At 30.7% G+C, this 26,905-nt stretch overlaps 1 long non-coding RNA gene across 1 annotated transcript; it reads left to right on the top strand.

The window, feature by feature from the left end:
• The first annotated feature begins 13,412 nt into the window (after positions 1–13,412).
• On the top strand, positions 13,413–18,503 carry LOC121213893 (uncharacterized). The gene is made up of 4 exons (XR_005909416.1): positions 13,413–13,599; positions 16,057–16,118; positions 17,902–18,269; positions 18,345–18,503. It is a non-coding gene; the product is annotated as an uncharacterized lncRNA (long non-coding RNA).
• The last annotated feature ends 8,402 nt before the right edge of the window (positions 18,504–26,905 follow it).

Below are 26,905 nucleotides of genomic sequence, written 5' to 3'. Positions count from 1 at the left end.
GATTCGTCACTTGAATCTTTTGACGCGAAATGAGATAACAACCCAAGCACCTCATCCTCGTTACTCAATTTGGTCACATTTCTGAAATCCTTACTCATAACTAAGCCATTAACGGAGTTGTCGAAACCATTTTTTGAAAAACGGAGATCGAATTTGAAAATGAAAATGGAGTCACCACCAATCTTTTTCCGAGGTGTGATCGGGTCACCTTGAGATTTTAATAAAACATAATGATTTATTAAAATAACGATTTTGGTCGTCGAATTTGAGAAAATAGATTCGGAAGTCGGTTATGCACGAGGAAGGGTTAGCAGCCTCGCAACGCCTAAATTTTGGTACCGAATTGATTATTTAATGTCTTAGTGCTGAAAATTTGAAATGATTTTAAAATACGATCCCTTGACAAGAAAACCTAAATAATCGAATTGGATGATAAGACATACCCATTTCAAAGAAATAAATTGTCACACTCAATGAGTTAGGGTGCAACAGTTCAATCTTGTAAATTAGGTTGGTTTTTTCAAATTTTAAAAAATCATGCATTTTGAAAAGGATATTTGGTTATTTGAGTCAATCGAGAAATCAGAATCCAGTGAGTTAGAGTTCAATTTCTCGACATTTCTAAACACCTAATATTGCCTTTATTTTTAAAATCCTTAACTCGAGATAACAAAATGTCATATCTAATAAGTTAGTATCCAACGTTTTGAAATCCTAAAAGCTTTATTTAGAAATTGCATACTTTTATTGTAAAATAAATACTTGGCTATTTTAATTCAACGAGAAGAATCGAAGCCTAGTAAGTTAGGGCACAATTCTCTCAAGAATCGCGAACACCGAGCATTTTTAAAAATTTCAGAAATAAAATAATTTTAGTGCTTTTGTGAAACACCTTTTTTTTTTAAGATTTCAAAAATAATATTAAAGCAACTATATATATATTAGAAGTGCCTAGTTTAATGGGTTATATATGAAAGAATAATAATATTATATGAAGAATATTATCAAGTACATATAATATATAATATATAATATATGCAAAAGATGAATTTCGAAATATGATAAAAATATCAAAACCCACACAAATCGAATCAAAATTTCACAAGATTTACATAGTATAACCAATAACGAATTAAATGACAACAAGCCAAGCTTGAAAACCAAAGAAAATGATAGATTTAAAAAATTTAACCTATGATGAATTAAAAGTACTATTAATTTGAAACATTAAAACCATACTAGAAATAAGAATTAAATTTGTAAACATGAGAACTATTTTAAATTTAAAATTAAACTAGTAGAAGTTTAGCTAAAATCAAAATGAAATTAAAAGGAAAAAACAAAACGAGACAAAATAAATAATGGGATAAAAATTAATTTGTAATAAAACCATATTGAACAGACAGCAAACACCAATAAAAAGGATTGAAGTTATATCTGATTAAAATTCGAGGGACTAAAAAAGCAAATAAATGCACAGGTCTGGGCATTCAAATCCTACAGTGAAAACGATGTCTCTTGACTAAGGACTTGGATGAAATCGCAGTTAAATGCACGGTACAAATTAAAAAAGGAAGAAAACTGAATCGAAACAACAGCCAAATGAAGAAGGGCACATAGTGCAAATAAGCCATAGGGCCTAAACGCGCGGATCCTTCCCTCGGGTCGGGTCACCACGCGAATCTGAGGCTTCTAAACGGCGTCGTTTTTAAAGCTACTGAGGCATGCTTAAAACAGCGCTGTTTCTTTCACATATGTAAACTAAAATAAACCTAAACAAACCAGCATCCTATCATTCTTCTAAAAAAAAAAGAAACTGAAGAACCCTAAAGGTTCTCTGCGCCGCTCCATGCCCAGGCTAACCGAAGGCCATTCATCTTCCAACTGACTCCGATTGCGACGGAGTAGAAGGAAAGTCGACAACCAGGTAAGCTTTGACCCTCTAACTCCTATTTTCGTTTATTTTTGCACCGAATATGGAATATATAAAAAAATCCAAAGAAAAAAATTTGCAATCACCTTTCGAGTTTTTCTTTTTTCGATTTCTCTGAATTTTTTTTTTGTATTCAATATGTGTGTAACCGATTATAAAGGTTTCGCCTTTTGTTTTATAGGCTGAAAAAATAAACAAAAATGAAAATACAATTTTTCTCCTTTCTGCTACGTTGTTTGCTCTATTTGCAGGTACGGCGTACAGAGTCGGGGACGTGGCGTGTACGGTGGCCAGCTGGAGGCGCGTGGTGGTGCTACATGCGTGGGGAGTGGCTCGGCAGCGGCGCATCAGCCATTAGGGTTTTCGGCTTTTGTTTCTGTGTTGGGTTTTGGGCTTCTGTAATCGGGCCGGGGTTTAGGCCTTTTTGGGCCAATTGGTTTGTAATCTGGACTGGACTATGTAAATGGACTTTGCCCGTTTATTGAATTTGGTTGTTTTTTTAGAGTTTATTGGGCCGAGTAATAATTGGGCCATTACAGGAGTAAATATATATTTTTAGGTAAAATTACTTAAATGATACTCAAGTATTTTTATTAGGCAAATTTAAAGAGCCAACAATTTTTATGAAATGTTGGCTTAGCCGCAATATTTTCAATTCTACAAAAATACTTGTCGATCAAAGTAAGTAATAAGCAGTTATTCATGAATTACCCAATTATTTAAATTAACTAAGCATATGAATTGGAGGTTCAATTTTGAAACAAATTAAGAAGTGATCTTAGTATTCAAATTAACAAAGAAGAAATAGCATGACACATGTAATTACTCTTATTATATATGTGATATCCATATTTTCCAACAGCACTATCTAAAATTTATTAATTTCTTTGAAAATTGTAAAATCTCTTAGTTTTATGTGTAGATGAGAAATAAGGAAAATATCAAAATTATTTTTAATTATTTTTAAGTAAAATTTTTAGTATTAATTAAAAAATTCCTTCAGTTTTTTTATTTAACTCATTAATAATGTAGTAAATTGTGGTGCATTGATGGTGCATAGGCTTCATGCACTACCCGTGCATCAAATATACTCCCTTATAATTAATATTATTTGGTCTATCGTTGTTTCCTTTTATTAATTTTGAGTTTTAAATTTTATTTTGAAAAAAAAATGTTTTATTCTTTTTTTATATTATTTAATAAAACTTCAAACTCTTTTTTTTTATAAATTTTTCTAAAAAATAAATTTTTTTCAAATAATTAATAATTCTTATATAATAGTTTTAAGAAAAATCTATATAATATTTTAAAATATATAGTTATTTTTATATCATAAAAATTAAAGTTAATTATAAAGTAAATATTAAATACATTCAAATGGATTTTTTTTCTCTAACCCTATCTTTTCGAAGGTTGATAATTTAGAAGTTTACTGTTCATCAATCCCATAATGGACAAGCAAATGATCGATATTTGACTTGATAATTAAACTTCTGCTTTAATTGTTGTTCATGTTTTAAAAAGTATCTACACTTTGCTAAAACTAATCAAATAATAGTATGTTATATTAAATCTAATAATTAGTTTGATAAATTTTAATGATCCAAAATAGTAGCTTATCCAATAAGACTTATTATGATAATTTTTTATTGATTTATTATGATAATTCCAATAATGATAATTTTAAAGAATGCCTCCCCACCCCCCACCCCCATAATTCAGTTGCAAAACCTTAATATTAGATTATTGAATCAACTTTTTTTTTAACTTTTTATCTATTTTAAAGTTTTTGTAAGAGAGACCCCTTAAGTGAGTGCTGCTTAATACACTAGTTTGAGAAAAAAAAAAAGAAAAAAAGAAGAAGCACGGAAGTAGAACCATTATTCTATTTTAAAGTTTTATAAGGTAGACGTAGTTAATTACATCTTATAAATCCCTAGTTGAAGCAGATGCACACCAATCTTAAAATAAAACTAAAAAGCATGAAAATGGCTGAAACTGAGCCCACCACATCGATGTAGACGCAACCAGCCGTTTGGTCAAAATAATCCGAGTTGTATCGATAGTGTGCCGGTGAGCGGCATTATTGCATAAAAGATTGGTTGACATCGACCCACGGCACCGCCCACAATCTTTGCTAAAAATGACAAAGTTGCTGAGTAGATTTTAAAGTTAAATTTGAATACAGAAATAACATGTGATGATTTTGACTCGAGTGTTTCGCTTTGCCTAAAGGAATGGAAATGTTTGTCGTAATCAACGTTGCTTATCTCTCTATCAAATGACCCTTAATCAAAAGGGGATGTTGGAAGGAATTGAAGAACCAGACGTAGTGGAGAGAGCATTATCATGTCTGTTGTATTCAATGGAATTCCGATTTCTAAAGACGGTGTCTTTTCACAATCGGTGATCATCATAATATTCAACAATAAATGGGTGAAGTTCACCCCATCAACAAGTTCAAAGGTTTACCCCTAAACAACAAACCTAAAAGGTACAAAAGGCTAGAATCTAAACCCTTGGAATTAAAGCCGAAGCTGGTCAAATAATCTGCATGCCATATAGAGAAAACGCGACAAGAGGAAATCGAAGTCACAAATAGGGATGAACAAAATTCGATTCGAAAAATTTTAAAAAATTAAATTTCGAGTTAATCGAATCGAATTATTCAAATTCGAGTCAAGTTAAATTTTACAATTCAAACAATTTTGATAATTCGAATAACAGATTAGTGTACATACTCGTTTGATCCCTATCAATTTTAAAAATCAGCAAATTAATCACTCTCAACAAAAATTACAAAAAAATTAAAATAATTTTTAAAATTCAAAATATTTATAAAAATTCTATAATTTATATTTTTTTAGAAATATATATAAATTCTAAAAAATATAAAGAAAGTTAAAAATTTTAAAATTTTCTAAAATAATAATTTTGGGACCTAAATAAGTTAATTAATTATTCAAGTTTATCATACTAAAGTATCTTATTTTCTATTATTTTGTTTCAAAAAAGTTTTGAAATATATATAATTTTAAATTTATGTGCTCTAACATGGAATTAGTTATATTGTAACAAGATTTTAATTCGACGTGTTTAGTATTTTTAATTTAACTCAAACAATTTCACTTAACTCAACTCGAAAAAATTTCAAATCAAGTTAAGATGATAAAATAGGACTTGCTACCTTAATTAACTAGCAAATTTTCACTCGATTCAATCAAATGCTCACCCTAGTCACGAAAGAGCTTAATCATGATAAAGAAATAAGAGAGCAATACTATCTATAGCCAGAGATTAAAGTCAAAAGTCGACACTGAACTGTCAGGTATCAAGTGAAGGAGGACTTAGGCCCATAAGAAAAGAAAATAACTACACAAGCAAATAAGCCCCACAATCAGGCTTTTTGATTAGAATAATACAAAAAAAAACTTATTACTGAAATAATATAGGTTGAAATTTTTTTTAACATAAATAATATGGGGTGACTTGAACCAAGGCTAAATCGCCATTTAAGGTTACGATTTGGGGTATTAATGAGCATCAGTAGATATTATTAGGGATTGGTGTTCGCACAGAAGGTATAATAATGTGAGACCTAAATCATGCATTGAAGTGGCGATTTGAGGCTTCTTGTCTATGGTAGGTGAGCAAGGACTCTTTGCTGCCTCAAGGACCCAAATTATCCCTCGAGGTGGAGATTTGGTGCAAAGATTCTCCACTCCCCTACCACGGACAAGACTAATCATTCCAGGAATCCCATAATTAACACCACTTTTTGTATAAAAAGAAAGTGAGAAATGATTCAAACAACCCTAAAAAAACCACATTCTAGCCAAAAGCATTCAAAACAAAACAGACCTAAAAAAACGATCACCATTTGTAAAGAATTGTTGTGTAAAAAAAGAATTATATAGAAAAACCCTAAACCACTTATCAACCCTACGTAAGTAAAAAATTTTATTGTAAATCTTATTTTGAATTTTTTAGATTTTAAATGTTTAACATTGTTGTTTTTTAAGGTTCGAAGAGTGGAAAAGAAAGCATTGGAAAAAAATGTAAGCTAAATTGTCATGTAGATTTGGCTAGTTTAAAAATGATGATTATAAATTTTTATGTTTGTAAACCTTGACCCCACATTGCATCCAACCCGAACCACATAGTTGGATCATCAAGCCCTACTGTCTAATTCTAGGACATTTGCAGTTGTTGCATATTGCTAGATGCACCCTAGAACTGCATTGAATTTGTTGAGTCTGGCATATCTGGTCAATAACTAAACGTCAAAGACTGATGACTATGTCGTTCATTCTGTTCAAGTTGGAGAATGACACCGTAACCAACTAATAATCATCTACATTTAGTGGTTCTATAGACTGTAAGGCATATGAAGGCATCATTCAGTGCCTAACCCACCTTAGAGAACGTCTTGAGCGATATGGGATTTTCGCTTGAGGCAACAAAAATGGTTTCCCTTTAGCTTCGAACCATTTCATATAACCTGGGCCCACCTCGTAATTGCCTTGGTTATCAAATCCATTCACCACTAACCCCTGATGATTGTCCCACAAAGCAATTCAATCACGATGGAACAATCTTTAGTCAATCCCCACCCTGTTTCACTTGTTGATCTTATGAGCGTTGTCTATATTTCTTTGATTAGCAAGGATCAATTGATGCAAACCAAATTGGTGCATAATTTGATCCGGGTGATGCCACTCAACAGTAGCAAAGTTAATAATGGATGAATTAGTACACCATATGTCAGATCGAGAAAACACCTCTACTGGTATGGTGTCTCGAATATTAGCATCCTCGTAGGGGCGCCATTAGAATTATACATAATAAAATCCATATTAGTTTACATTATAAATAAACCAAATCAAACCTTTTTTTGGTTTTCACTAAATCAAACTTTTACTTGCTGACAACAAATAAACATTAAATATATACATGAGTTTGACCATGTCGCTCTATTTCTTCCCGATAAGTTTTCACCACTATCATGCAATTGCTCTACCCCTTGGACTAATCCAATCACTGAACAAAATTTAAATTTTAGAAACAAATTTTATTATCATATATTAAATTTAATAAAATATTAATGTAACACATCTTACCTGATCCAATTGTCGAGTCTGAGCTACAAGATGCCACATCTGCTGCCGGAGCAACTACAATCAAATGCAACATAATTTTTGTTAATCCAACATATTATATCTACTGACATGATCATTATATCAATATCTTATAATATATTATCTTATCTGGGATTTATACAAGCATACGAAAATTCTTTTCATAACCCGAGACCATTGAAGGACTAAACTACAAAGTTTAAAATGTTGCGACTTCAGGGATGTGATGTTACAACCCCTAAAACAGTAGGTTGACATCACAACTCGAGGACTAAAATGTAAAATTTTGAAACTTCACCGAGTTGGCATCGCAACACTGGGGTGTAATGTCTTGACATTGAAGACCATTTGATGTCTTGACCTCAAATAGGAGACGTTATGACATTAAAAGTTGGTGTTGTGACATTCATGAGAGGGTGTCACGACTTTAGAAGTTTATGTCGTGACATCTATGGGGTGGCGTCACGACTTTGTAGGCAGAATACAACGACTTCAATCTTTTTTGGTTTCAACCTATCATTCACATAATAAGGTAGGTTTTTGAACCTATATTAGCAAAATCACGAAGTAAATGTTCGTCCCAATTTCATCAAGTCACCAAACCATGCCAACTTATGCAATCAAAACTCATGAAATCTTCAAAGAAACCAAGTGCTCAAATGGCTCACAACTCATGAACCAAAAATTAGGCACAACTAGGCCATATACCAAGCTTGACATACCTCACAACCATAGCCACAAATTCAACATTGGCATTCATAACAAAGAATGAACATTTTCATATCAAAGACTCTATATACATGCCACAACAATAGATACCAAAATGAACATATTTCTATCGTCTTAATGATAGTGTGTCATTTGCATTGATCCGTCTTGGTGAGTTTTGCAAGTTGGAGATCTACATGTAGGAGAAATAATGATAGTAAGCATTTAAATGCTTAGTCCGTTCAAATGGAAATTACAACCTTACCTTTCTCAGAAGTGAGCATGCCAACTACCAAGGTTTTGGCATACATTTGGCTAAAGCTTGACACATAATGTCACAACAAAATGCATAACAACATAGGTATCCAATTGTGTTAGGCATTATAACATGTCCAAAACACCTTCAAATCATATTGTTTCATACAAAATCACCACCATTTCATATACTATTATAAATTCTCAAGTTCATACCATTTCAATTTAAATCATACATCATAACAGCTTACCAAAATTCGATTCATTTCATTTTTCGATTTCAAATTTTAATTTCAATGTTTTACCTAATGGAACCCTAATAAAACACATTCGGATACACAGGTGAACTACACCAGACCAAGATAGCTCGTATGAGCTTAAACTACACTACACCAAGGCACCGAAGTGTAAAGCCCGTAGGCATCAAATGTTTAAACATTTTCAATTACATCCCTCTACCACACCAAGGTCTCCTTAGAGACAAAGAACATTCGACGATCCGCAATAAATTTGAATCTCGAAATAACCTGTCATAATCTCCATGTCATCAGTTATCCTGTACACAAATGCGTATACGACCTTATTAGAATTCCAATTGTATCCTAACATTTTACTAAGTTCACATAGGCATCAATCATTCATATTTGCATAATCATACCTTGTAGTCCTTCATATTTGCATATTCATACATGTAGTCATTCATATTTACATATTCATACCCTGTATTGCCACATATCAATCATTTATCCCATTTCAATTCAATTCAATCATATTTACTAGCCATGTATGCCAATTTCCAACAAAATCTTAACTTATGTCCAAACATAAATATAATGAAATAGACAAAAGCATACATATAACACAAGGAAAGGTAGTAAGTTCCATATGAACTTATCTTTTCAAAATACAAAACTGATAGATTCTTCAAGGACTATTCCACAATTTTTGCTTTTCCTCTATTAACTTCATGTAATAGGCCCAATTTGCTTGGGCCCAAAAGCACAAACAAAAAATATACCATATATAAAAACAAATAAAATTAAAATGCCATTATTGAACAGTCCAGTTTTTACAAACCCAAAACCAACATAGCCCAGTAAACTAAACCCTATTGGCCTAAACCATACCCAAAACCCCAAGCCCAATACACTATGACCCGATTTGAATAATTTTCAGAAACCCCGAGGGTTTCCAGAATGCCTCCAGCGCCGCAGCCACTAGGGCTTTCCCTCGGCCCCACGAGCCACGCCTCTGAGTCGCTCCACGCCAGCCTCTACCTTCGTACGTGCCGAGCCACGTCGCGAGTCTCTGTACCCGTACCTATAATGCAACAAACGCAACGCAGCACCAAACAAAAGAGGACAGATAGCAATTGTAAAAATTTTCAGATTTTGATTATTTCTTTTGATTTTTCGGCAATATAAGGCCAGAGATCAGATATTGAAAAGAAAAAGAGTTTTCTGTATTTTTCTTATTAGTTTTTTTTCTTTCGGCTATAAAAAGCCGTTCTAAATTCCGTAAATGGATCTTTTTTTTACGCATTTAGAATACAAAAAGAGAAAAAATATTGAAAGGTGATTTCCAGGGGTTTCTTTTATTTTTTCTTTTGCAGATTGTTTCTCTATTTTCTTTTTTTCTTCGCTTTTCACGTTGGCTAATAGTTTCCTAAAGAAGGAAGCAGTAAAAGATAGGGAAACGTACCTGGTGACGAGATCCTGGCCCTCTCCGTCGTCATCGGAGCATAGGCTAGGTTCAGAAACCGTTCAAATGCCCTCCGTACAGAGCGTCGCATGGGGGAGGGCCTCTCTGCCTTAGGTTTTCTTTCAAAATAAAAGAGGGTTATTGATACTTTAAGTTTTTTGGTTTTTAAGCAACACAAGACGACGTCGTTTGACGCCAATGCTATGGTTTGAAAACAGCGTCGTTAAAGACCCGATCTGAGCGGTGACCCGATCCAGGGAAGGATCCACACATTTTGGTCGTTTGGTCTATTTGTGTATAAGGTCCCCCTTTTTTCGTGGTGTTTTCATATCAGTTTTTTCCTTATTTATGAATTTCATGCTTCATTTTGCTTTTGCTTCACTTTGGTCCATGTCACTAAGCTGCGTTTTGGGGAAGCGGAATATTTCCAATCTGGCCCCCTCGTAATTCACAAATTGTAGTTTGGACCCTCCGTATTTTTTAAACTACATCTGTGGCCCGTTAATTTTGTTTTGACTGCAGTCGTCCCAGAATTTCTATTTTTATTTCAATTTAATCCTTTTGTTGGTCAGCTTATTAATTAATTTACTGTTATTACGATTATTATTAGCATCATTGTGGTTTCTTCTTACTTATTATATGTATATGTTATTTTAAAACTTTGTTTATTGCCAAATGGTTTTAGTTCCAATTTTCTCTTTTATAGATTATATTAAACCTTTTATTATTTTAACCTAACTCATAAGTCTAAGTATTTCAAGTTACTTTATATATTATTTTATTTTAAGTTGTTTTACATATTACTTATTTTAAAATTAACCTATACTATTTACTATTGTAATCATTATTATATTTGATTATATTTCTATTTTCCTATTTACATATATATTACTTTATTATTCATTATTATCTTTAAATTAGTTTTATTATACATATATGTATGTACGTAATGTATATATATTATTTAATTTTAAACTTTATATTTTTTATATTCCTATTGCGATATAGATGCTTTACTTCTTTCAAATATCCACATATATTTAGTTTATTTCACTTTTTGCACATTAATATATATTATTACTTACATGAAGTTTTTCACTCCCTACATATTACTTATTCTAAATTAATATATGTATATCATTTTGTGTAATTGATTTTCTTCTTATATGATATTTATTTTAAAATTTATTTTGATACTATTATTTGATGTAGTATTTATTTTTAACCATATTTTTAATTTATTTCAAATTTTCATATATATATTATTTATTTTAAATTCATTAATTATACTTTCCCATCTTTCATATTTCTTAAAGTTATTTTAAAAATTTGTACAATTTCATATGTGTTAATTTGTTTGGTGCTTTGATTGACCTTTAATTCATTAGCCTTTGAATGTAAGCATGATATATGATGTGAGATTATTGCTCTTATGTGCATTGTTTGAATTATTTATATTGATTGATTATTTGTGTTTATTAATGTATATTTCGACTTACGAATTATCACTTCTCATTGTACATTGTTATCCCATCGCGCTTATACACATTAAAAATTATGTTCAATATCATTCACGTATCGAGAGCATTTTTATTCAAAAGGTTTTTCAAGATAACGCGATACTCGAAATTTGGAATCCTCGAGAGAATAGAGCCCTAACGCATTGGGTTCTAATTTTCCTCGTTGAATCTAAATAATCGAAAATTTTCTTTAATCAAAACACATAAATAAAAAGCTCATTCTCGAGAATTCAATACGTTGTGTCCTAACGCATTGAATATGACATGTTGTTTTCTCGAGACGAGGATTTCTAACAAATGAAAATAAAGGCGATATTCGATATTTAGGAATTTTGTGAAATCGAACCCTAACTTATTGGGATTTGATTTTTTCATTCAACCCAAGTAATCGTTTATCCTTCTCAAATGCACAGATTTTAAAAGTCAAAAGGTAAACTTAATTTCGAGGATTTAAAATGTTGGACTCTAACTTACTAAGTGTGTCAATTTATTTCTTCGAAATAAGTGAGTCTCATCATTCAATTTATTTTATTCAATTTTTTTTCCAAGGATCATATTTTAAAATATTTCCAAATTCTCGACACTAAGACATTAAACAATCAATTAGGTACCAATTTTGGGCGTTACGAGGGTGCTAACCCTTCCTCGTACGTAACCGACTTCCGAACCTATTTTCTCAAAATTCGTAGACCTAAAATCATTTTCAAGGTGATCCGATCACACCTTCAATAAAGGTTGGTGGCGACTCCTATTTTATTTTTTTAAAGTCGATCCATTTTTTTTAAAATTAAAAATGGTTTCGACACTCCACTTTGGTTTATACAATTATTTTTATATACCAAATCAATACCATACATCATCACACAATGTCATGAGTTACATGATCCTAAATAATCCTTTTTTTTATTTCACACATATTTTGCATTGTATTCAATTTAGTCTCTAAACTTGAGATAAGTATATCTTTTGATTCTTAGCTTCGGATTAAAATTCAATTTCACATTCTTTCATTAGGGACCCTATAGTTTCTATTTCTAGAAAAATATTATGACAGATTTTACATTTATTCATCGTGATCCCTAATGTTACAAGTGTAACAAACAAACTTAACTAACTTTCTAATAGTCCTTTTTCATAATCTAAGCTAAATATCTATCAATTCCAAACCTAATTCGTCAATATATCAATAATGGAAACATGTTAATATTTCAAAAGCTAATCAAATTGGTACATGGGCTAGCTAAATCAAGCTTTCATTATAAAAAAATAAAAAAAAACTCTAAAAATTACAAGAAAATGGCTTGGTTTTCTCACCTTATTAATGGTCAAATGCCAAAGCTAAATTCTAGGCATTTTCTTCTTCAAAAGGACGGTGAAGTGAGGAAGATGATGATGGTTGTCATCTTTTCCCACTTTCTCTTATATTTATACTTTACTTAGATTTAGTTAATCTAGTTTAATTTAACTTAATCGAGCTTAATTATGTTAATCAATTTATTATAACTTAATGAAAATGTCATCATCACTCATTAAGTCTCACTTAAAAATGGTTTAATAACCATTTTGGTCCTTTAGATAATTGCTATTTAAGTCCTCAAGTCTTTCTTTACTTAAAACTCAATAGCAATTGGACTTTTACAATTTATCCCTGAGTTTTAATTAGCTATTATATCGACTAAATTACTCGACCATTTTTCAATATATTTTTATATTAACTCTGTAATTATTATTTTATATTTACGAACTCAGTTTACGAAAATAGGGTTTCAAAATCACATTTTCCAGTACTACTAAAATTGAAAACGTTACAATTCTTCATTCTTTAAGAAATTTCGTCCTCGAAATTTACTTGAGAAAATATAGGGATACTAAGATCTCATAGCCTCTTCTAACTCCCAAGTAACCTCTTATGTGTTGTGACAGTGCCATGATATTTTCTCCAATGCCACACACTTACACCATGTTTGGTTCGATGGAATTGGTATTCATTCCATCCCTATTCCGTGCGGTACAGTAATTCCGTCCCTATTCCATGTTTGGTTCACAGTTTTCTATTCAACCAACTATTCTATTCCGTCCCTATTCCGCGCGGTCTTGTAATAGCCATTCCGGGCACGTTTGTCTAAATTGCTATTCCAAACCACCCGTAATAACATTTTCCCCTTTTTGGACCAAAATAGCACGTGTCTGTTCTTCATCGTTTTGACTCACTTCTGTAGATTTCTTTCTCAACATTTATCCCCAAACTGAACCCTAGAAATTAGCTCCTTAATCGACGACAAATCAAGCATCCATTCGCCATCTTCATCTTCATCTTCCTTCTAGTTGAACGTCCTTATTTACAGTAAGTGCCTTTGATTCCATTTTTTTCTGATTTTTTTAGTTAAAGTTATTTCAGTTCATTCAACTTTTCTTTTCCCCTTTCATATTTGGATATAAACTAGCAAAGCAAAGGTTGTTTCCAATTATTTGGTTTGATATACTTTCTACATCTTCTTGGGCTGTCTCTTTTTGCTTTCTATTGCTGTTATCGCTTGTATTTATCCATTCAAACTTCAAATATGAACATGAAAATGGTATAAAAATGTTCAAAATGAAAAAAGAATAAAAGGTCTTTGTCATGCTAAAAGTGATTACTTTAGCTTTAAAGAAGTCTGGTCGTTCTACAAATGTGAACTTTTCCTATTGTGGTTGTGCTTTGTTTTGGCTATCTTGGTGAAATAAGACAAACCCAAATTTGCAAATTTGATATTCACTTTGAATGTTCCTTTTTCTTGGATATGGAAGGAAAAAAAAATTAGGATCTGTAAATTTGGTATGCTTTGTATATGAAATTTCTTGATTGGAAAAGAAAAAGAAGTTCGATATTGATTTCTCTTAACTGGCTTTGCTTCAAAGTAGTTTAGATGCATTTCATAAAGATTATATGCTTTTCTTCTTAATTTTGTGTTAAACATTGTTTTTAACATATCCAATTTGATATATGGGATGTAAAAGCTTTTTGGGTTTTAAGAAATGCAACCTTTTATCTAAAGAGATTTCAGTACGTGAAAGTGCATCATGTATGTGTACACTTAAATTTATGTTTACACTTAAACTCTTCATGGACTATATTTATGGAATGGTCCCAGGATGCTATGTTCAAAGCTTAACCTTGTTTTGATCTCTAATTAGTTTATGACTAACCCCACCCCAGGATTCCTGCGTTTCTTTTATCTACACTTGCTGAGTTTAATATAGAGTTTAATATAGCGTTTCCTTTATCGCTTTAAGTTCATTAAGCTTGCCATATAGAGTTTTGCAAACCTTTGCTAAGTTTAATATGGATGATTTTTTTTCTACTTAGCCCTTCTTTTGTGTTCTATACCATGCAGTTTCGTGATCTAATTAGATTTAAAGTAGTTTATAGATGTTAAAACTAAAATACTGATCCCATTGAGGCATACCTCCTGTCAATGTTTTAAGGGTCTAATCATTGACAAGTCTTTTTATTGAGGATGCTGATGCTAGTTGGTCGATTAAGATTTTGTATTGACAATATGTTTCTCATTTTAGAAAGAAATTATTTGCACTTTTGTAGAACCTGAGGTTGATTAAGATTGCAATCCGCAGCTCTTAGGCAAATAACTTACACCATTTCTTTCCATTCTTCATTAGCTGTAGGTATTAGTAAAATAAAGCTCTTTCACAACTATGGAGCTCCTCATTATTTTTCGAAATACTAGTCTTTAATTGTGAGGAAAAATAAACAATGAAAAATAACTACACACTTGAGATGGACATGATATCTATCACTCACGATATATGTATTTGTTCCCTTCACATAATAATCTATATTTACAACAAAAAGATATCAATAATGTTGGGAAAGTTGTTGTTGCTCGTTTCATGTACCGTTATAATAAATTTGTTTCTTTGCTTATGCCACTGTTTTGGGTCCTATATAAGTTTCGATTGGGCCAAGTATGATCCATTGGGAATGATCAAGTTTTAAGAGTTTATTTCTACTGAGAATCTGTTCACCTTGCGCCTAATGAATATGAAACTTGCCCTGTTTTTTATTTATTCACCATGAGTTATATTGTTCTCTTTATAAAGTTAAATATGTATGTGCAAAACATTATGGATTACTTTTTGTATCTAAAGATACCTCTTGTATATGAATTACTTTTTCTATGCCGTTCCTTTTTCTATGCCATGCAGAATCTAAGGTTGATTAAGATTGCAATTCGCAGCTCTTAAACAAATATTTTTTATTTTTAATATTTTTTATTTTTAATATTCCAATGTATTAAAATAAAAATAATTAAATTATATATTTAATTATTAAATACCGTTTAATAATTACAAAGTCTTTAATTGTTTTAATTTGATGTAGAATGTAATTTAAAAATTTTATTTTGGTGCAATTGTATAATATAAATTTAATTTTAATTCAATATATAGATGAAATTTTAATTTTAGCTCAATTATACATATACCTACAAAGCATCAACATAATAACATGATAAAAGATTTTGAGGAAAAATAATTTATGCAAATTGCTCTAGACTATTTTCAAAATTTGTTCACCTCACAAGGATAGTCTAATTCTACATAAGGTTTTGGTTAATAGACTAAGGCATGCCATCTGTGAGTGTATTATCGAGGCCTAAAGTGCTTTTATATCATGACAACTAATTTGATAAAGAAATGAATTTCAAGTTGCAAAGATAATTTTAATTTCTATTTTTTTGCTTCGTAAAGATTCTAAATTTGTATTGTTCATTTTTCTTTGATGGTGTGTTATTGCAACTTGAAGTCTTTGGCTTGTTTGATTGCTTCCTCCACCTACAGTTGAGCGTCTTGTATTCACTAAATACTGTAAGTTCTTTGGCAATTAAATTCTTTAATTTTATTTTACTGTTATTGAAATTAGTATTGGAGAAATGTGACCCTTTTACTATGATTTGAAGATATATAACACTTTAATATCTTGCAGTAATGGCTCGTCTGCCTTTAATAAGACAAAGTGTGAGGCATAAAAGAATTGGTATTGCATTGACAATATGGTTGCAAATCTGTAGAATTGCGAGTTGGTTCTTACTTACATTGGGTGCCATCCATAGCCGACATACTTATAGACCAAGGGTTAGGTCCTATATTTTAGATTTTTATGCAAAACGAGATTATGTGAAAAGGCTTATAAATGCTAGTGACGAGACTTGTATTGAACAAGTTAGGATGAATAGAATTGCCTTTTTTAAACTATGTGAGATGTTACAAACGTTAGGGGGATTGAAGTCGTCAAGGAACATGCTTGTTGATGAGCAAGTGGTAATGTTTTTACATATCATTTCCCATCACCTTAAAAATCGAGTTATCAAGCATCACTTTAATAAGTCCGAGGAAACTATTAGCATATTATTTCACCATGTTTTAAATGATGTCATACATTTACAAGATATGTTATTTAAAAAGGCAGAGCCAATTAGAGCTAATTCTACAGACCCAAGATGGAAATGGTTTAAGGTATTGGAGTGAGTTCTATATATAGCTTTTACATAATTTAATTGATTTAGATTTAAATATAGTATCCTAACTCAAGGTTTTATACATGTGATATAGAATTGCTTAGGTACTTTAGATGGAATCCACATCAAGATTAGGGTTCCAACAGTTGATAAACCTAGATATCAAACGCGAAAAGGTGACATAGCAACAAATATATTAGGTGTTTGTACACCTGATATGCAATTTGTATATGTTCTTCTTGGTTGGGAAGGTTCTGTTGTTGATGGACGGGTTCTTCGAGATGCCATTAGTAGGAGACATGGACTAAAAGTTCCTCATAGTAAAGTACAAAATTAGAGGACTTTGAATTATTCTTTAAGATCAAACATTATTGGAGAATTAATCATTTTTAAAAAAAGTTTTTTTTATAGGTTGTTATTATCTAGTAGATGCTGGATTCACAAATTGTGAGGGATTTCTTGCACCTTTTAAAGGACAACGATATCATTTGAATTAGTGGCGTCAGGGTTATCAGCCAAGTACTCCGGAAGAATTTTTTAATATGAAACATGCCTCAGCACGTAATGTTATTGAAAGATGCTTTGGGTTATTAAAACTTAGATGGGGAATACTTAGGAGTCCATCATTCTATCCTGTAATGGTGCACAATAGAATTATTATTGCATGTTGTTTGCTTCATAATTTTATTCGAACACATATGAGTATTGATCCTATTGAAGCGGAGTTGGGAGAAGGATTACCTAGTAATGTGGTAGATGACGATGAACTAAATATCGTAAATATTCATCCATCGGATACATGGGCTACTTGGAGGATGGAACTAGCCAACCAAATGTTTGATGAATGGCAAGCATCTAGAAATTAGTTAGGTTTAGGGACAAAATGAGTTTGAGTTAATTTGTTTATGTTATTTTATGTATCTAGTCTGTGAAACTTTGGTGGTGTTTGAATTGTTTTTTGTATTGTACTAAACTTGTTGAATTATAATTTAATTTCTTTTCATTCATCATGTTATAATTTTATAAAGTTTTGAGCTTTTGATTCATGATATTGAACTTAATTTTAATTTTATAAAGTGCTCACCTTTTGATTCATGATATTAAACTTAATTTTAATTTGTTTTTTTCTTAAGATAATTATGTTAGGTGTTTCAAAATCAAATGTTTCTTTCCAAACTTCTCGAGGAACCAAAAGGAAATGGGTTCCAGAAGAAGATGCAGCGTTGGTTTCCTATATGGTGGACTTGCACAATGTTGGAACCTTTAATGCTGATACGGGGTTCAAAGCCGGTTATTTAAACGAGTTGGAAAAAATATTAGAAAAAGCTTTACCCAATGCAATGTTGAAGGTTAGACTTAATATTGAATCGAGGATTAGGGTACTGAAAAGGGATTGGTCAATCGTGTATGACATGCTTAATGGCCAAATAGCGGTTTTGGTTGGGATGAGCATAGGCAGCTCGTTGTTGCTGAATATGCGGTTTGGAACTCTTATTTAAATGTAAGAATTATTTCAAGTCTTTATTATCTTATTTTGACCAAACTTATAACTAATATGAATTCATCGTTTTTATAGAGTCATAAAGAAGCCGGTCAATTCAGACATCGTAGTTTCCATTACTACAACCAACTTACTGCCATCTACGCAAAAGATCGAGCGACTGGGAAAGATGCTCAAACAACCGCTGATGTTATTGAAGAAATAAATGTTCAGGATGTACCTACTACAGATATTAATGAAGAAAGAAACGAATTCTATGACTGTGAAGCTGATGTCTCTTTGGATGACATGGATGTTTCTGCTACAGAACCGCAACTAGATAGTCACCAAGGGGGTTCCACATCTTCAAAGAAGAAAAAAAAGAATTCTGATGCAAGTGATCATATTTCTTCTTCATTTCATTATGCTGCCACTTTATTGGCGGAAAACATGCGGGCCATTGGCAAACAAATCAGTAGGAGTATTGCCTCCGATGTGGTAGTTCAACAAAAGTCAGAAGAATTCCAGATCATCCAAGAAAAAGCTATAAATTTATGTCCAACATTATGTGAAATAGAAGGTTTAACTGTGGATGAGCGCTATCGAGCATTGAGCAAAATTCCAAATCATCCAACGCAAATGCTCATTTTCTTTAGTTTACCTTTTGATGTGCGGTTGGAATGGGTCAGAAGATTTCTTGTTTACCATTAAAAATCATGGTCCTGTTGATGATATTTTGGTAACTTTTTCTGTTTGTAATATTTGGGATGGTATGTCATTACAATGTTCTAATTTTTTAATGTTGTAAAAATGTATAACATATGGATTATGACATAGAATTTCATGAATTTCATGTAACCTTTTGTTAATATATGAATATTATGTTTATGCAAAATATAATTCTCAAGTTATTTATTACTGCTAATATTTTTTTTATTGTAGAATAATTAAATTATTTTTTCCACTAATAATATTTTAGCACATTAAATATATATTGCAGTTTAAAAATAATAAAGTAGATTATATATTATTTTTATAGTATTATATATTATGATTTTAGTAAATTCATATAAGAATAATTATATTGAGAATTTTATTAAATTATATATTTTTATTAAATTATATTTAATAATAATTATTTTAAATTATATTTTATAGTATTATATATTATGATTTTAGTAAATTCATATAAGAATATTTAATATTAAGAATTTTATTAAATTATATATTTTTATTAAATTATATTTAATAATAATTATGTTAAAATATGATTAAATTATTTATTATTTAGATTAATAATCTTATTAAAATTTAATAACAATAATCATCTACCTAAAACAAATTTTGCTAAGGGTATTCTAGTCATTTTAGTTTTTTCTTTATGCTATTACAACATCATTCCATTTAACCAAATACAATAATACTATTACAGTTTTATTTCATTCCATTCAACCAAACAATTGAATTACTATTACGCATCTATTCCATTACAGCTCTATTTCATTACACCTCTATTCCGTTACAGCGAATCAAACGTGTCCTTATTTATTAGTTCTTTGACAAACAACAAACAACGACCACAAAGGTAACTGAGGTGTGGAGTCGGTGAAGCAATTAAAAAGGCACTGAAATGAGAGTTGAAGAAAGAGGGAACGTTGCCGAGAGGTTGACAAAGTTTCAAGGAATAGCTGACGAACCTTTTTTGAATTTAGAACGGCAAAGCACCGATGATATACTCATATAAGAAGGTATTATAACAATGGAAATTGTGCTTAATTTCTTAAACGGTACTTAACACCTTTAGGTGTCTTGAAGGTGTTAAGTAATTTGTGAACAATAGTAAAATTTACTTAATTCATTAAATGTTACTTAAAAACTTAATTAATCACTAAGCATTTAAGTAATTCATAAATCCTGATTAAATTACTTAATTTCTTGATAATTCAACTTCATGATCACATAGTTCATATCTATAAATAAATGTAAATAATTGAACTTTTTAATATATACGGTGATGTATATTGTTAGTGTATGAATTTATATGTGATAATAGATTAAATATAAATTTGAAAAGATTACTACATCGCAATGTAATATTTCATACCTAAATCTAGATTACTTCAAATATTTTTGGGGTTCAATTTTATTCAAATTTAAGGTTTTGGCACTTAATTAAACTTTGGTCATGAAATTTTAAATTTCAATTTTTTTTTTAAATGAAACCTGAAATGTGAAATTACAAAAAAAAAAAAAGAAACTTGAATTTTGAGCTTATGAGACCATTGGGTTCATGTTATTTAGATTTTATATGATTGTTAGTGTTATATAAATTTTATTTTATTTTTAAATTTTAGGTAATAATGTGGTGCATTTCAGAATATCCCGTAATTATATTTTAATATTATTACAAAAATAGATAAATATGTGATGAAATATATATTCAAGTATCAATATGAACCTATACAAATTTTAAATACTAACATGAAAAAACAACAAAATTTAAGGAAAAAAATGTATTTTACGCCTAAAATTATGTAGCAATATTATGCATTTATACCTTGTTATATTATATATACTGTTTTTTAAAATTATTTCATTGACATAAAAATATTAGTTAATTAAACGCTTATTGCCACTGTTTAAAACATAATTAAAGTGCTATCTTGATAAAGGCATGGTTGAATATATTTTGGTCTACTGCTATCAAAAACAGAAAGTATGCACTGCCTACTGGATCAGCTATTTGTAATTTTGAAAACAAAAGTTAAGTCATTTTCATTTTTGTTTTTATGGAAAATGAAAAGTTGAAAATTTTAAAAAATGAAAATTAGAAGAAAAAAAACTCATTGTTTTCGTTAAAAATGTTTTGTAAAATTAAAAATGATGAAAATAAGGTTTTAACTTTAAATGAATTGAATCTGGTTCAAACTCGTATAAATATAAAAATATTCTTTTTCTTCTATAATTTTACAAATATTAAATTTAGTATCGCGGTTCGAATTTATATAAATATAAAGATTTTATTTTATTTCGTACCAAATATGTTTTCAATAATATTTTTTTTATTTTCAAAAAATTGAAAACAATTTTTAAAAAAAATAGAAAATACTTTTAGAAATCAAATAGAGGTTAAATTTATCATGGATTGCTGATTTTAATTCCAATTATTATACAATTACCCACTCAACTATTAATGTATTTCAATTTTGATTATCAAATTATAAAAATATTAATTAATGTCTTTTAAATTAATAAATTTTTTAATTGATATAATTACACATTTAATCCTCAACACTACACATTTTACCAATTTATTCTTAATTAAATTATTCAACAAATTCAACTGTCCATGTTTACAAATTCTTCTTCTCTCTAACTATCGCTTCCCCAGCCACCACGACAACTAACTACTCGTTCACCCCTGACAGCCACTGTTTCTTATTGTTGTTCTCGCATCACCATTGTTATCCTTTTTCAGTGGCGCCGCTGCATCAGCCGCCTCTTCTTCCGCCATCTAGTTCGCATCACAATCGCTTTCCCTATCTCGATCGCAGTTGTTCATTCTTCTTCTCCTTTGATTCTCATCACCCAAAAGGAAAACCCAGAAAGATCAAATTCTCTGTTCTATTCCTTTATTCTCTTCTATTTTGATTTCTCTGCTGTATCCCTTTATTCTCTTCTATTTCTTCTCCTAATGATGCCCCCAAAGTACACCAATTTTTAAGAAAAAAAGGAAATTAAAATAGAAACGGTTAGGAATTATTATAACTAGGCCATTTTGTTTTATTTTACAGTGTTTTCTAGTGGTACTATAAACATCCTTGTGTAGCTGGAAGGAGCTTTGGTTGGACGTGGTGGAAATGTTAATGTAGGAGCGTTGATCAGTGTAATGGTGCGGCTTGCCTGAAGGCTTGCTTGCGGCCTGGAGTTGGGAGAACAATAGAGCTTTGAGGAGTGGTAGTGGACGCAACTGTGGGTGTTGAGTTTTGTGTTGGGTAGTGTGTGCTTGGTGGTTGGAGCAATGGCTTAAGGCTGATGGTGGTAAAAGGCATGGGGTAGTAGGTGTTGTGGAGAGTTTGATGGAGGCGCAAAGCAAGGCTATGAGAGAGGGGCGGTTGGTGGTCGACACAAGGCCGGGCGGCTGGTGGCTGAATCAGAAGAAAAGAAGAATTTAGTGGTCAAAATAAAAATTGATTGGTGAAAAAAGTTTTAGGACTAAATTGATTAAATTTATCAATATAGAAGGTTAAATTTGTTGAATTATTTAGAATTAGAACTAAATTGATAAAATATTTAAATGTTGAGGACTAAATGTGGTATTATACCAATTTTAAAAAGAATGTTAGTGACAAAATAGAATGTTTTTGCTAATAATTTGGTAACTAATTATATAGTTTAGCCAACATTGTTTAAAGTTGTAAGTTCTTTCATATTTTTAGTGAAGCAAATGTATGGGTCCAAAAGCCTATGTCCTTAAAGCTAGGCCCAAAACCTGGCTATGGGTATAAAGAAGCCTGATAGTGTCACTCACTAGCCTGCCTACGCTTGCTGCTTCACCCACTAATTCTTGCTTAACTATTCAGTATATAACATTTTTGTAAAATATGAGAAAAAAATTCATCTCAGAATACATAAGATGTCAACTATTTGGAGATGCGAGTCAAGATAAAATATAGAAGAGGAATCATGACCATTATTTGACTTGACATAGTCATTTTTATTGTGTTCTTTTAAAAAATAGCAAATTTAAATTTTTTGAAGAATCTAATTATGAAATATTTTATTTTTAACTGTAAGGAAAATAAAATAAATGTATTCTCTCAATGTTTTTGTTATCAATTAGTTGTTTTCATTGGTAGGTAGATTATAATTATTTTAATAAATATATATTAAAATTTTATTAAGTAATTAAAATATAACTGTAAGAATTTTGTTTTGACCCAAGGATATTCACCAATTGAAGTAATGCATTTTGACAGCCTGGTTAACGGCTTCTTTGGAACAAATCAGTGTAACCTTACCTCCACAATTCAACACGATTTAACTAAGTGTTTCTTTTAGATTTTTGAAAATTGCAAGTTGAATCTTTATTTTAAAATCTAAAAAATAGATGGATTGGAATCTAAAATTTTGAAAAGTATAGGAACCTAGAGTACATTTTAACCGAAGCAGAAGAATAGAAGTTATGGGGAAGAGACGGGCTAAAGCCAACCCCAATTGGTATATTTTGCTTTCCATTTTTCATCTTAACATTTTTTCCTACCAACATAAAATATGTACATATAACACTAGAAGTTTACAATTAGACCTAGCCAATTTTTTTCGGTTTTTGTAATTCTATTCGGTCCACTCAATCTTTTCTTAATCGCAATTTCATCCGGTTTAATTTAAATTATGTGTATAATTATATTTGGGGCAAACAACAACAATAGTCATTTAACTATGCACTTCATTCTATTTTACTCATTCAAGTATTAATTTTTTCGATTTAGTCACTCAACTTTTTGAAATTAAATATTTTAGTTGCTCTCCTTCTAGTTGTTGTGCTAATGTGAGTTTTTCTTTACTGGTCGAATAATAAATTTAGCTCTCCAATGTTCATACATTCCATCAATTTGATCTTAAATCTAAAAAAATTAATAAATTCTACCAAGAAACAACTAGATCCTCCCTCGCTCTCAATAGTACACCCCTACTCGATCCTCTTGTCAACCACCATACACGACATATCACCTTCTTCAACTCACCCTCACCATCATCATTTTCTCTTCTCTCAACACCTAATTACGGGGTATAAATTTCAGTTAAAACAAAATTAATTGATCGAACCTATCTAATTCGGTTAATTGGTCGGTTAAACAATCTAATTCGATCGGAGGTCAGTTAATGATTTTTTTTTGGAAATTCGATTATCGATTAATTCGATTTAAAATTGAGTAATTAATCAAATTAAATGAAATGATAATATATATTGTATATAATATATATTAGCAGCCCACAGCCCATCACAGCCCCACTAAAATCTAAATAATTAATTTATATTAAATAAATAATTTAATCCTCTTGAGCCATCATTTTTATTTGTTTTACCACCACATCACCACCATTAACCACCTAAACACCACCGCCCTTCCTCTTCCCACTCCTTTTTTACCACCGTCACACCACCACCTTCATCGCCCTTCGTTTCTCATCCTCTCTTCAAATTTCTAGTCATTATTATTTTTATTTTGATGTTGATTTCTCCTTAGTCAATACTCCTCAATCGAACTGAAACTGTAGTGAATCGTCAATCTTTCTAACCCAATTGTATTAAGGTAAGTATTAACTGATGAAACTTATATCAATCCTCTCATCTCTTATGATAGCCGGTTGTGCAGACTAATGTTGCATGATTTGTTATTGAAGGATTTAACCAGGACCATTCAAATCCCTTTTTAACTATAGAGAATCAATTGGATTATCTTGCCAAAATGTGTTTAGAGTGAGTTCTCTACTTGATTCCTTAATAATAAATAATATGGTTCAAGGCTGAAACTAATGAATATTTTTTTGGTGTCATATTGTTATTGTTTAATTAGATCAAGCGAGATCTGTCTAGTTTGGTTATTATCATTGGAGTGTGGAGCCTAGATCTAGTGATAAAGCTTAATTTTCAAGGGTGGGTTTTTTAAAAATAGAGTCGTATTAAAATTTTGTTAAGAAATGTTGAAGTTTAATTGGTTAATTAGTTAAAAAGAACTAAACTAAAAAAAGATGCAAAAGATGGTTCTATTAATTACATGGATTAAATGGATTTAGGAGTATTTATTAATGGGTTTTGATGGTAAATATGCCATTTATAAATGTGGTAGAGAAATGATGGACATGATTTAGTTATTTTATAAGTTTATTAGCTAAGGGTAAAATTGTAATTAATTAAATAAACCTAAAATAAATCACTAAAATGATATCATCTTCTTCCTTTTTGCTTGTTTCAACCAAAAATACCATTGAAGAAGGGGTTTGAAGTTTTGTTTAGACTTGTTTCATTGCATGGTATGTGTTTGAGTCCCGTTTTTAATGATTTTTTATGTTTTTGAGCTCATTTTAGCTTAATCTACTTAGCCCGGGGATTAATTTGTAAATTCGTTAAAGGTCAGAGGTTTTTCCATGAATAAAATTGATGTGTTTGTGATGATAGGTGTAAGATAATTAAATTTGGTTGTTAAATGACCATAATTTGTTAAGTGGATTTTTATGAATGTAAGGTTTAGGCATTAAATTGCTTAATTGAAAATTTCCATGTATAGTGTATGAAATAATGGAAATATGTAGATTATTTAAGCTTAGGGAAGAACCGGTTATCATGGGTTTAGGTTAAAAATGGTTAAATTTTAAGTTATAAGCTTAAGGACTAAGTTGTGAAAAAGTTAAAACAGTGGAGTAATTTTGTAATTTCATGATAATATGAATTATAGATTGAATTGAATAATTGAGGTTAATTGAAGTACTTGATTGAATGAAATTATTATTTAGATCAAGATACGCAACAACCGGACTTAAATCGAGGCAAATCTATGGTGTTGGATTAGTTTTCGACTCTGTTAAAACGATCGTGGTATCGAGGTAAGTTAGCATGAATTATAATCTTATTAATTATAGTTTGATTTGATTATTTGTTATAATATGTTGAATATAAATTAGACTCAGATATATCACGATGTTTTGAACAATTGATGGTTAAGTAATCCCGTTTGAACCTTAAGAATTCTTAGGATACAAATGACATGTCATTAGGTTATACGATTTCGGGGGCTGGTCTTGAATGTCCTATCGATGGGTGAGGTCCTGCATTTGTTGCGGATTCTCCACAATTCGTGTGAGCAAGCCCATTTTACAGCTCATGTAAGCACTATTTGTGAAAAACAGAATGTCAATTTGGTACCATTTTTAGAAAGGATATCGATATTTTGAAAACTATCGGTATTTTTTGGCCTGGAGCTATTCTGACTTGTTTCAAAAATAGTTTGATTAGTTGAAAGAGTTATTACTTGATTAAAATAATTTTAACTTGATTTTAAGATTGATTCAAAAATTTTCTAAGAGTTTTAAAGTAATGATTGAATTTTTTTTTCAAAAACACTTTAATTTGTTATATCAAAACATATTATCAAATAAAGCTTAGTTTAGCACTATGCTTCATAAGAATCAACATGGACTATTCTCCAAGCAAGAGATTGCATGGGCTTATTCATATGTTCAAGCTACGAGAGTTTGTATGAACTAGTTTTATCAAGCCAAAATCGTTGGAATCTTCTTCACGTAGAGTCCGCCAATGACTATCTCTAAATCAAGAGTCCACAACGAATACTCGCCAAACAAGAGTTTGACAACAGTTATTACTTAAAATAAAGTTCACATGTCGAAACCATTTTTTTGAAAACAAAAATAGTGTCGACTTATTGAAAATGAAAATTGGAATCACCACCGATCTTTTATTGAGGTGTTACTGGATCACCTTGAAAATAATTTTGGTCTACGAGTTTTAGTAAGAAAACGAGTTCGGGAGTCAGTTACGCACGAGGAAAGGTTAGCACCCTCGTAACGTCCAAAATTGATACCTAATTGATTATTAATGTCTTATAGTCAAATGTCGAAAATTCGAAAAGATTAAA

This window comes from Gossypium hirsutum, chromosome D01 (assembly GCF_007990345.1).
Source record: "Gossypium hirsutum isolate 1008001.06 chromosome D01, Gossypium_hirsutum_v2.1, whole genome shotgun sequence".
Lineage (NCBI taxonomy): Eukaryota > Viridiplantae > Streptophyta > Magnoliopsida > Malvales > Malvaceae > Gossypium > Gossypium hirsutum.
Note: the sequence above shows the minus strand (reverse complement) of the source record. Positions and strands in the feature narration are given on the sequence as shown.